The sequence below is a fragment of the Castanea sativa genome, chromosome 5, assembly GCF_040712315.1.
Source record: "Castanea sativa cultivar Marrone di Chiusa Pesio chromosome 5, ASM4071231v1".
Taxonomy (NCBI): Eukaryota; Viridiplantae; Streptophyta; class Magnoliopsida; order Fagales; family Fagaceae; genus Castanea; species Castanea sativa.
Window position 1 is genome coordinate 18,214,462 of NC_134017.1, and position 12,574 is coordinate 18,227,035.

Here is a 12,574-nt window from a genome sequence, read left to right on the forward strand (position 1 = left end):
ACCATCAAATGCGAGAAAAAAAAAAAAAAAAGGGAACCACCAAATGTGACAAAAAAACAGTTATATGTGATGTTAGAATTGCACAATGTAAAGATTAAACCGTCAAATGTAAGAAAAAAAATAAAGGAACTATCGAATGTGACAAAATACAATCATATTTGATGTTGGAATTGCATAATGTGAGGATGAAACTATTAAATGTGAGAAAAAAAAGGGAACCACCGAATGTGATAAAAGAATTGTCTCATGTGACGTTGGAACTACACAATGTGAGGATGAAACCATCAAGTGTGAGAAAAAAGTAAAGGAACCACCGAATGTGACAAAAGAACTGTCACATGTGATGTTGGAACTGCACAATGTGAGGATGCAACTATCAAATGTGAGAAAAATGTAACATGGTATAACAGATTATCTACTAGTGGGTACTGTACCCCCTTTTTAATGTTGGGGTATGGTAGAATTAGATATATTATATTGTACTTTTTAGACTAGTTATTACCACTTGCAATGTAAGAGAAAGTACAACTGTGGGGAGTAAAAGGACCCAAGTGGGCATATGGGCCTTTGGGCTGTAACATGGAGGGCCGACCTGCTTCAGGATTAAACTCTATGAGTTGGCCCATATGCCGAGGGTCCGAGGATGCAGCCGAGGGAGAGTTTCACCTCGGACAGATCCTGGAGAACTCAAGATTTCATTATAAAGGTCAAGGCACAACTCTGGAAAGACTAGTGGTTAAAAGGGGACATCCTGAATCTTCTAGATGCACTAGTATTAAAGAAAATATCAAGGGTAAAGGCTGCCACCTCCGCATTAAAGGCTTTGCACCTACCTCCCTAGCCGCATTAATGGGGAGGTGACCCCTGAACAGTGAGGTGGAAACTTCTAGTCACTATCCAAAAAGTATCAAGGAAGGAAGTATAAAAGGGGGGTAAAGGCCAAAGAATGGGGGGCGGCAGCTAAGAGAGAAGTGAAGAAATTGTAATCTTTAAGGAAGAAAGAGAAATACAAAAGAAGTGGTCCTCGGCTCGAGTCCGAGGAGATTCATTGCAATTATTGTTCGTTATTTACCTATATTTGTTTATAAAAGTCTGTTAACGAGCTCCCAGTACTTCTAACCTAGGTTTCAAGCCCACACTCTACAAATTTTATTGTTTAAGGCTCATTAGGCCTGAGCCCGTGATTGTCTTTGGGTCCAGGTGCAATTGTGCACTTACAATTGGCGCCGTCTGTGGGGAGTCTAGTCTAGAAGGAGTGGGAATACTATGGCAGGCTTGGGTTCTCACCATGCAGAGTCACAGGGATCACAGCCGGAGGATCTTTTCGAGCGTCTTGAGCGTCGAAGGGATCGTGAGGGAAGCGTCCACACAGAATACCCAGGGGCTAGTCATACTCATGGTGGGGGTAGCACCACCCACGAGGAGGGTTCTAAGTCCATGCAGAGGGAAATCAATCGTTTGAAGAGGAAGTTACACCGTGCTAAACGTAGGTTTTCACCATCCTCGTCTAATTCTTCCTCAGAGGAGGATAGGGGAGGTGGCTACAGCTCAAGGTCGCGCTCCCCCACCAGTGCAATGTCCTCCGGTGAGGAGGACGACCAGCCAACCCGCAGACGTAAGAAGCTTCGTTCTAGGGGCTTAGACAACGATACTATGAGTAGGGCGTTGCACCAACTCTCTAAATCTCCGTTTACACGGAGGATTGAGAAAGGAAGGCTTCCCAGAAGGTTTACCCAGCCCACTTTTACCATCTACAATGGCCGGACTGATCCGGTGGAGCACGTGAGTCACGTTAACCAGAGGATGGCGGTGCACTCTCAAAACGAGACCCTGATGTGTAAAGTTTTCCCCTCTAGCCTGGGACCTGTTGCTATGAGGTGGTTCAACGGCCTTAAATCGGGGTCTATAGGTTCGTTTGGGGAGCTTACTAGAGCGTTCGCTTCGCGGTTCATTACGTGTAGCAGAGTACCTCGGCCGTTGGACTCGCTGTTATCCATGACCATGAGGGAAGGGGAGACGTTGAAAGCATACTCCGACCGTTACTGGGAGATGTTTAATGAAATAGATGGCGACTTTGATGAGGTGGCGCTTAATACCTTTAAGGTAGGCCTTCCTACTGATCACGACCTGAGGAAGTCTTTGACTAAAAAGCCCGTCCGCAGTGTACGTCGCCTCATGGAACGTATTGACGAGTACAAGAGAGTGGAAGAAGACCAACAGCAAGGAAAGGGAAAGGAGAAGGTTATCCCGCAGGAGAGAAGGGATTTCAGGTCGGACAGGTACCACAATAACAGGCCGAGGAGAGATTACGTTGGGCAGTCCGGTTCGGCAGCACCTCAGGCCGTGAGCACTGTGTTCCGGGAACCAGTGCATCAGTTGTTGGAGAAAGTTCGTAAGGAGCCCTTCTTCAAATGGCCTGGTAAGATGTCAGGGGACCTTGCGAAGAGGAATCAGAACCTCTTTTGTCAGTACCATCAGGATGTGGGCCACACTACCGAGAACTGTCGGACCCTTTGGAACCATTTGGAGCAGCTTGTCAGTGAAGGAAAACTGAAGCAGCACTTGTGTCAACCTACAGGGCAGGGCAGCCAGTCCGGCTCAAACAATCAGAGGAACAATTCGTCTTGGCCGGCATTGGGAATAATCAATGTTATCTTCGCTGCACCAGGTAGGACCGGCTCAGGTCCCACTAGGGTGATGGCGGTTTCCCATTCTCAGGCCGAGGATGCGGGCAGCAGGCCAAAGAGGTTGAAGGGCACTTTGCCCGTCTTAGGATTCTCTGACGAGGATAAGGTAGGGACTATCCAGCCCCATGACGATGCCCTTGTAGTTACGCTTAGGATAGGGAATTATGATGTGAGGAGGGTGATGATAGATCAGGGCAGCGGTGCGGATATCATGTACCCTGATCTATTTAAGGGGTTAAGGTTGAAGTTGGAAGATCTTACTCCTTATGATTCGCCGCTTATAAGCTTTTAAGGGAGAGCTGTTGTGCCGAAGGGACAGATCCGTTTGCCCGTTCAATCCGGCTCAGAAACGGTTGAGGTGGATTTCATTGTGGTTGACGCGTACTCTCCATATACAGCCATCCTCGCCAGGCCTTGGCTGCACGCGCTTGGAGCTGTCTCCTCTACCTTACATGTTAAAGTTAAATTCCCCTCGGGGGAATGTGTTGAGGAAATTCTCGGCAGCCAATCGGTAGCCAGGCAGTGCATATTGGCTGCAGTACTGCATCAGACAGAAGCCGAGCCTTCGGTTTTAATCACCAAAGACTTATAGCAGTTAACAGCTCCTGATTCATCTGGAATGGTGACAGGAGAGGAGACACATTGTGAGGAGTTAGAGAAATTTCCAGTAGCCAACGGCTCAGAGAGGTTCTTCCAAGTCGGCATACTTTTGCCATACCAAGAGAAGATCGAATTGTTAGAATTTCTGAAGGACAATATTGATGTTTTTGCGTGGGATCCTTACGAAGCTCCGGGCGTCGATCCGAACTTCATTTGTCATCATTTAAATGTCAACCCAGCTATTGTTCCGAGAAGACAGCCACCTCGGCGTTCTTCTAGAGAACATTCCGAGGCTGTGAAGGAAGAGGTGCTTAAACTCAAAAGGGCTGGGGCTATCAAAGAAGTTTTCTACCCCGAATGGTTGGCCCATACAGTCGTTGTTAAAAAGAAGAATGGAACGTGGAGGGTATGTGTGGACTTTACTGATCTGAACAAGGCCTGCCCCAAGGATTTGTTCCCGATGCCTCGTATTGATCAACTGGTGGATGCTACCGTCGGACATCCTAGGATGAGTTTTCTGGACGCCTTCCAGGGTTACCATCAGATTCCCTTAGCGTTGGAGGACCAAGAGAATACTGCTTTCATTACTCCAACCGGGAACTATCATTATAAAGTTATGCCATTTGGGTTGAAAAATGCTGGGGCTACCTACCAAAGGATGATGACTAGAATGTTCGAACAGCAACTGGGGAAGACCGTTGAAGTATATGTGGATGATATGGTGGTTAAGAGCAAAACAATACCCTTACACGTGAAAGATCTAGCCGACACCTTCCAGGTGCTAAGAAAGTACAAACTGCGCCTTAACGCCTCAAAGTGCTCTTTTGGCGTGGGATCCGGAAAGTTTTTGGGATACATGATTACTCATAGAGGCATGGAGGTAAACTCAGCGCAGGTCAAGGCCATTCAAGACTTGCAGCCTCCTCGGAACCCAAAGGAAATTCAGAAATTAACCGGAATGATTGCCGCCTTGAACATGTTTATATCTCGGTCAGCTGACCGATGTCGTCCTTTCTTCCAGTTGTTGAACAAGTGGAAAGGGTTTCAATGGACCGAGGACTGCGAGTTAGCTTTTCAACAGCTCAAGCAATATCTTTCTCGGCCACCCATTCTGTCTCGTCCGGAGGCATATGAGATTTTGTATGCTTATCTGGCAGTGGCCGTCCACGCGGTCAGCCTGGTCCTTATAAGGAATGACAGCGGGGTTCAAAGACCGGTCTACTACGTTAGTAAGTCTTTGAATGAGGCCGAGGTGCGCTATCTGCCCTTGGAAAAAGCGCTTCTGGCTGTAGTCCATGCCACGCGCAAACTTCCCCATTATTTCCAGTCTCACACCGTGGTTGTCCTGACCCAATTGCCCCTCAAGGCAGTGCTACGTAGTGCCGACTACTCAGGCAAGATAGCAAAGTGGGGGACCATCCTGGGGGCTTTTGACGTTAAATACAAGCCTCGCACCTCGGTGAAGGGTCAGGTCCTCGCTGACTTGGTGACAGAGTTTACTGAACCATTGCTAGAAGAAACTCTAAAAGAAGCACACATGGAGGGAAAATCAGTTGGAGTGATCACGGCCGCAGTGCCCTCGGCTTGGAAAGTGTATGTGGATGGGGCTGCTAATCAGAGAGGGTCTGGTGTTGGACTTGTTCTAATGTCCCCTGAAGGAATTGTCTTCGAAAAATATTTAAGATTGGCCTTCTCGGCTACTAACAATGAGGCCGAGTATGAAGCAGTCTTGGTAGGCATGCAGATGCTACGTAGGATGGGTGGAAGGGAAATCCATGTGTTCTCGGACTCTCAGTTAGTGGTCGGCCAAGTCATGGGGACCATGGAGGCTAGAGACCCCAGAATGCAGGAATATTTGGCCCAGGTCAAACGTCAGCAAGCTGAATTTGACTCATTTGCCTTAGCTCACATCTCTAGGAGTGGAAACACCCATGCAGACTCTTTGGCCACGTTGGCAACGTCTTCGGCTCAGGATTTGCCCAGGATTATCCTTGTAGAGGATTTACTAAAGCCAACGCTTACCCCCGTGAATGCGGCTCACATCCATCTAATAAGGCCTGGACCTAGTTGGATCGACCCGGTCATATCTTTTCTTAGGAATGATACCCTTCCTGAGGAGAAATCTGAAGCAGATAAGATACGTCGTAAGGCGTCACGTTTCTGGTTGTTCGAGGACCAAAAGCTGTACAAACGATCCTTCTTAGGACCGTACTTGTTGTGTGTGCACCCTGAATCAACGGAAGCACTCCTAGAAGAACTGCATGAAGGGATTTGTGGCAGCCACACTGGGGGAAGATCCTTAGCCCACAGAGCTCTGACTCAGGGTTATTGGTGGCCCAATATGCAGAGAGAGGCTCAGGACTATGCCAGAAAATGTGATCAATGCCAGAGCTTCACCCCTAATATTCATCAGCATGGTGGGGTTCTTAACCCTCTTTCCATTCCTTGGCCTTTTGCCCAATGTGGACTGGATATAGTGGGGCCATTTCCGAGAGCTGCCGGAAACAAAAGATGGCTTCTTGTGGGAACAGACTATTTCACTAAATAGGTTGAGGCCGAGCCCTTAGCCAATATCAGAGATGTTGATTCCAAGAAATTTATCTGGAAAAATATTGTCACTAGATTCGGTATACCACATACACTTGTCTCAGACAATGGCGTTCAATTTGACAGCAAGGCCTTTAGGCAATATTGTGGTGACATGGGTATCATAAATAGGTACTCCACCCCAGCTTATCCTCAGGGAAATGGGCAAGCCGAGGCCGTTAACAAGGTCATAGTCAGTGGGCTTAAGAAAAGGTTGGACGATGCGAAAGGCAGATGGGTAGAAGAGCTCCCTCATGTTTTGTGGACGTATCGGACCACCCCGCGTAGGTCCATGGGAGAAACGCCATTCTCTATGACATATGGAGCCGAGGCGGTGATACCTCTGGAATCTGGTTTTCCCACCCTAAAGACAAGTTCTTTTAGCCCGGAGAATAACAATGGACTCTTGGAGAAAGGTCTTGATTTACTCGATGAACGACGCGAGGCAGCTATGGTCCAAATGGCTTATTATCAACAGAAGCTAAAACGGGGATATGACGCCCACATGAAGCTAAGACCACTTGCACCTGGTGATCTTGTACTAAGGAAAGTTGTAGGCACTTCTAAGAACCCAACCTGGGGTAAGCTGGGACTCAATTGGGAAGACCCCTATCGCATTGTTTCAGTAGCAGGTATAGGGTCATATCGGCTAGCTGACCTAGACGAAAGAATTGTACCACGCCCATGGAATGTAAATAATCTTAGAAGGTATTATTATTAATAAAATGTGCTTTTGTCAGTTAATATTTCAAAGTTATGAGTACCTCTGACGCTTGCAGCTACTATTCTTAAGAATCAAACAGAAATTTGGTTAAGTGCAGTCCTCGGACCACAAACTTTGTGAAAATTGATATCTTGTCATTTGTTAAACAGAACCTTAGTTATGCCGGGTCCTCAGACCTCCTACTTTGGGAAAATTAACACTTGAAGTTACTGATCTTGAGAATCAAACAGAAACTTGGTTAAGTGTCGTCCTCGGACCACAAACCTTGTGGAAATTGATATCTTATCATTTGTTAAACAGAACCTTAGTTATGCCGGGTCCTCGGACCTCCTACTCTGGAAAAATTAACATTTGAAGTTACTATTCTTAAGAATCAAACAGAAACTTGGTTAAGTGTCGTCCTCGGACCACAAACCTTGTGGAAATTGATATCTTGTCATTTGTTAAACAGAACCTTAGTTATGCCGGGTCCTCGGACCTCCTATTTTGGGAAAATTAACATTTGAAGTTACTATTCTTAAGAATCAAACAGAAACTTGGTTAAGTACAGTCCTCGGACCACAAACCTTGTGGAAATTGATATCTTGTCATTTGTTAAACAGAACCTTAGTTATGCCGGGTCCTCGGACCTCCTACTTTGGAAAAATTAACATTTGAAGTTACTATTCTTAAGAATCAAACAGAAACTTGGTTAAGTGCAGTCCTCGGACCACAAACCTTGTGAAAATTGATATCTTGTCATTTGTTAAATAGAACCTTAGTTATGCCGGGTCCTCGGACCTCCTACTTTGGGAAAATTAACATTTGAAGTTACTGATCTTGAGAATCAAACAGAAACTTGGTTAAGTGCAGTCCTCGGACCACAAACCTTGTGGAAATTGATATCTTGTCATTTGTTAAACAGAACCTTAGTTATGCCGGGTCCTCTGACCTCCTACTTTGGGAAAATTAACATTAAAAGTTACTGATCTTAAGAATCAAATAGGAGATTGGTTAAGTCTTGTCCTTGGATCACAAACTTGATCACAAACATGATCAAATAGGAAATTAACATTTCTTATTGCGTCTGGAAATTAGTGCCTTACTGGTCATTAACTCGGATCTTAAGTTCTATATCTTTAAGCGTTAAGCAAATTTATGTAAGGAATGGTCCTCGGATCTTACGCCCTACTAAAAACAATACCACACATTATAAGGGTTTAATCGTTATATGAGGTCTCTTCTTTTTTTTTTAACCAAGGCTTTGTTTAAAATATCTCAACCATATCATCTGCTGTTAAGTTTTTAGCTATGTACTAATGGGAAACTTTTGTGACAAGTACAAAAAGAATAAAGTAAAAACAGATACAACACGAGTGAAAATCAAACAAAATTGTTCTTCATTAATCATTTAGATATACATTACATATTAAGTCTGAATACAGAGAAAGAGAAGTCCTAAACTAGGTCCTAAGCTTTTGGAGGAGGATCTTGCTGAGAAGTGCTGGTTGCCTCGGTCTCTTTCAGCTCCAACTCAAAAGGAGACAGAACTTGCTTTCCTTTGTCTGCTGCCTTCGTTGGAGGGACATTGGATTCTATGGTTTGGCTCAGGCCCTTCTCGACATCCCCGCCTCCTTCCTTTTCTTTATTGGAACCTGAAGGTTCTGTAGGATCTGGAATTAGCTTTGGGACTATGGGAGGAAGAGCAGGAAGAGTTGTTTCAGGGGTAGGAGTAGCAGCAGGAGCCTCTTCAATCTCCTGTATCTCCAGGGGAAGCCAAACATTCTCGGACTTCCTCAGCTCCGAGGCTAGAGGTACTCCTGCTCTGTTTAGAGCCTCCCCTCAGACTTTCTGACAGTACTCCCGGCACAAGGCCGCGAAAGCCTCTGTCAGCTGCTCCTCGGTGGCAGCTACCCCTTCCTCGTAACTCGCCTGCTTGGCAGCTTCTAAAGAACGTTGAAATGCGTCGGCTTCTTCCTTCATCAGTGCAAGTTCCTTTTTCAAATCCGTGCCCTTTGGACTCGGGAGAGCTCATCATCTTTTTCATGAAGGAGCTTGCGCTGCCCTTCTATCTGGATCTTCATGGTCTTCAGGTTTGCCTCGGCCCCATTCCTCTCTCTTTTCAGCTCAGCCACCTCAGAGATAAGCTTCTCATTTTTAGCAATGGCCGTGCCTAAGGACTTCTCAGTCTCCATCCGAATTTCAAGCTCTGTTCTGGCCTTCTTCCTAGTATCTTCTATAAACTTCTCGGCCATGAAGACTTCCTGAACGGCCTGCAATAAAGTATGAGGAAATTAGGTATAATAGGACACTGATGAATAATCCAATGCTGTTAAAAATGTAATCTTCCTAAAAAGTTAAACTTACCAGGGCTAGATCCCTTTTTAGAGACAGGAATAATTGAGGTTGGCTCATCCTCTCCAAGGTTTCCATATTTTTCGGCAGCAGAAGAGGGCGTTCCAACACTTCTGCCAAGTGATGGGCATGACCTTGCTGGGCCGCCCTAATACTGGACTGGCAGGAGATAGGTGCGCCGTCCAGCCTTAAGTCAGGGGACCAGGTGGCCGGTGCTCGGCGCACTTCTGCCACGTCCCTGATCTCCCCGTTTTCGACTGAGCGGGCCCTGCCTTTGCCTTTATCCAGCCTCTGCTGCTGAACGGGTGGCGGTTGTTGTCGCGATTTCTTTGGTTCCTTGTCGCTTGTCTCCTCGGCCTCCCCCTTTCTCTTCTTTTTGGGATCCTCGGCTGGAAGTTTTGGCTCAGCTAGAGGAGGGGGAGGTGGCAAAGATGAAAGAGCTTGAGACCCCCCCGTCTTTCTCTCAGCAACCTTTGTAGCTCTCGTGGTTAGGAGACCCTTCATCCTGTCTATATCCTCCTCGGATTCGTCCTCTGGTCGGGCAACGACTAACCCTGCAATTCCAAAGGCCTCAGTGGCTTCTTCTTCCTCGTCAGAGAGTACGACGAACTGGTTCCCTCGAGGTCTTTCGGTGTCTTCAAATTGGAATTGTTCTATCTCCTCGTTTAGCGTGTTAGAAGAAGACACTTGCTCCTCTGGGACAGCAATGCCTTGGGAGTGCACGGCGAGGGGAATTGCCGCTATGGGCTGTGTGTACAAAACGGTGTGGGGGGCGTCAGGGAGATCGTGGTCGTCCAAAAAATGGGGCCGGGCTATGTTTATCTTCTTTCGCCTTCGGTCACCCGCGACTATAGCGTTTTCTATCTCCTGGAAGTTCGAGGAAATGGGATTGTACCCCAGAATCAGATGAGCAGCCCTGAGTTGTAGGTCCTCGCTGACAAACACTTCGGAGCGCAGTACTCGGTTGAGATTTGCAACGTTGCAGTGGCTTAAGCGTGGGCGCACGTGTTGCTTATCTGAAAAGAAAGACACCAAAGCAAACGAACATGGTCAGATTCACACAACATATAATAAACTTAGAATAAACATGAATACATGTGAATACGCATTTTTGTGAGTGTTAGAGGAAGTTGTACGGTGGGGGAGGGGTTAATCTTAAGGTGTCGCACCTGGATCTCCCCACTCAACTGGGCAGTGGAGGCTGTCGTGCCAGTTCCTAGAGACGATCAGGTAGTCATCTTTCATGCCTTTGTTGGATTTTGGCAGACAGGAGATTAGCCTAACGACGCTGGAACGGGATTTAATGTAATAGCCTACGTTGGAGAGTTTATGGGACTCGTACAGAAAGACGACATCGTGCCAGGTGAGGTTTAGGCCCATTTGCTCGTTTAGAGCATCAACACTACCCAAAACTCTAAAAACGTTTGGGAGGCACTGATCGGGACACAATCGGTGGTTGCGAAGGTACTCCCTAGTTACAGCCTTCATTGGGAGGGTCATCCCACCCTCTACAAAGGCTATCATTGGGATGATAACCTCTCCCTCCTTTCTAGAGCCAGCCACAGCTTCTGCCGGGCAATATTTTAAACCTACATCGCCGGGAATGTGATACTTGGCTCTGAAGCCTTCCATTCTAGCGGCGGTATCAACTAGACACTTGAACTTTCCCATCAAATATGAACGAAAGGCTAAAATCTAAAAGGGGGAATGATTATAACGAGGGCCGAGGACAGGGTCCGAGGAGAAAGGGTTAAGAGAAAAAAAGGAATAAGAACTTACAGACTTGAAGTTGTGCGAGTTTCCACGGAGTTGTATAGACAAAAGGTGATTGCTGATGCTTTGATGGGATTAGTCTCTGGAGAAATAAATGAAGGCGCAGATTCCCGAAGCGTCACGACGTGCGAGAAGCGGCCTCGAAATTATATTTGTCCCGCCCAAATTTTCATGGGATGATAAGGACCGTTGGATGCTCATCTCACCGTTGAACGTGGGGGACAAGGTATAACTTACGGTAATAAATGCGCGCGTTTTTGAAAATAAAACCGCCAAGTGTCACCCTCCGGAACGCGAAACGGTTTTCACACGTGTGGTTATTTGCAAAAAGTGTGGAGGAAGTGTTCGTTGGATCAAAACCCTATTTTTCTCCTCGGATGATGAAAAAATAGAGTTTTGAGGGGCTATTGTGGGGAGTAAAAGGATCCAAGTGGGCATATGGGCCTTTGGGCTGTAACATGGAGGGCCGACCTGCTTCAGGATTAAACTCTATGAGTTGGCCCATATGCCGAGGGTCCGAGGATGCAGCCGAGGGAGAGTTTCACCTCGGATAGATCCTGGAGAACTCAAGATTTCATTATAAAGGTCAAGGCACAACTCTGGAAAGACTAGTGGTTAAAGGGGACATCCTGAATCTTCTAGATGCACTAGTATTAAAGAAAATATCAAGGGTAAAGGCTGCCACCTCCGCATTAAAGGCTCTGCACCTACCTCCCTGACCACATTAATGGGGAGGTGACCCCTGAACAGTGAGGTGGAAACTTCTAGTCACTATCCAAAAAGTATCAAAGAAGGAAGTATAAAAGGGGGGTAAAGGCCAAAGAATGGGGGGCGGCAACTAAGAGAGAAGTGAAGAAATTGTAATCTTTAAGGAAGAAAGAGAAATACAAAAGAAGTGGTCCTCGGCTCGAGTCCGAGGAGATTCATTGCAATTATTGTTCGTTATTTACCTGTATTTGTTTATAAAAGTCTGTTAACGAGCTCCCAGTACTTCTAACCTAGGTTTCAAGCCCACACTCTACAAATTTTATTGTTTAAGGCTCATTGGACCTGAGCCCGTGATTGTCTTTGGGTCCAGGTACAATTGTGCACTTACAACAACAACATATGATTTTTCCCCTCTTTTATTTTTTTCTCTAAATATGAAATTTGATTATTATCATAGTTATTAATTATTTTTTATTTTAATATTACAAGATTCTAATAGAGGATTTAAAATATCATTTAAACTCAATTAAAAAACATATATTGAAATTATGATGGGTAAAATTATGATGATTCAGAAGTATATTATGTAAATTAAAAATCATTCATCTTCAATTTTATAGATTTTATTTTCTAATTACATTGTTCATTCTCAAATGGTCAAATGTGTATAGTAAATAGCAATAATAATAATAATAATAATATATACATGTATCATTTATACTACTATTTAAGAAGATTCTCCTGTTTTGACCGGATTTTTTTTTTTTTTTTGGTTTCAAAATACCCATACACCCCTAAGTTTAAGTAGAGACAAAATTAAATGATAGTCTAGCAAAAATACATGTCTAACTTGCACTAAAACATTGCCTATAAAATATGAACACTTTTTCACTAACCCAGTTCTTTAAAGTAATTATACGTTTATTATTATTATTTTTTAAATAGAAAAATAACCCGTGTTTATCAAAAAAAAAAAAAAAACTAAATAAATATATACATCTTTTTTGATAAGTAGATACATCTTTGACTCCCACTAAAAAGTTGCCTACAAAACGGGACCATTGTCCTGATGGTTTTTAAATTGCTCTTCTATTTTTTTGGTAATAATTTCAATCTATTATAATTTGAAATTACAACATTTTTCAATACAGAAATACCTAGA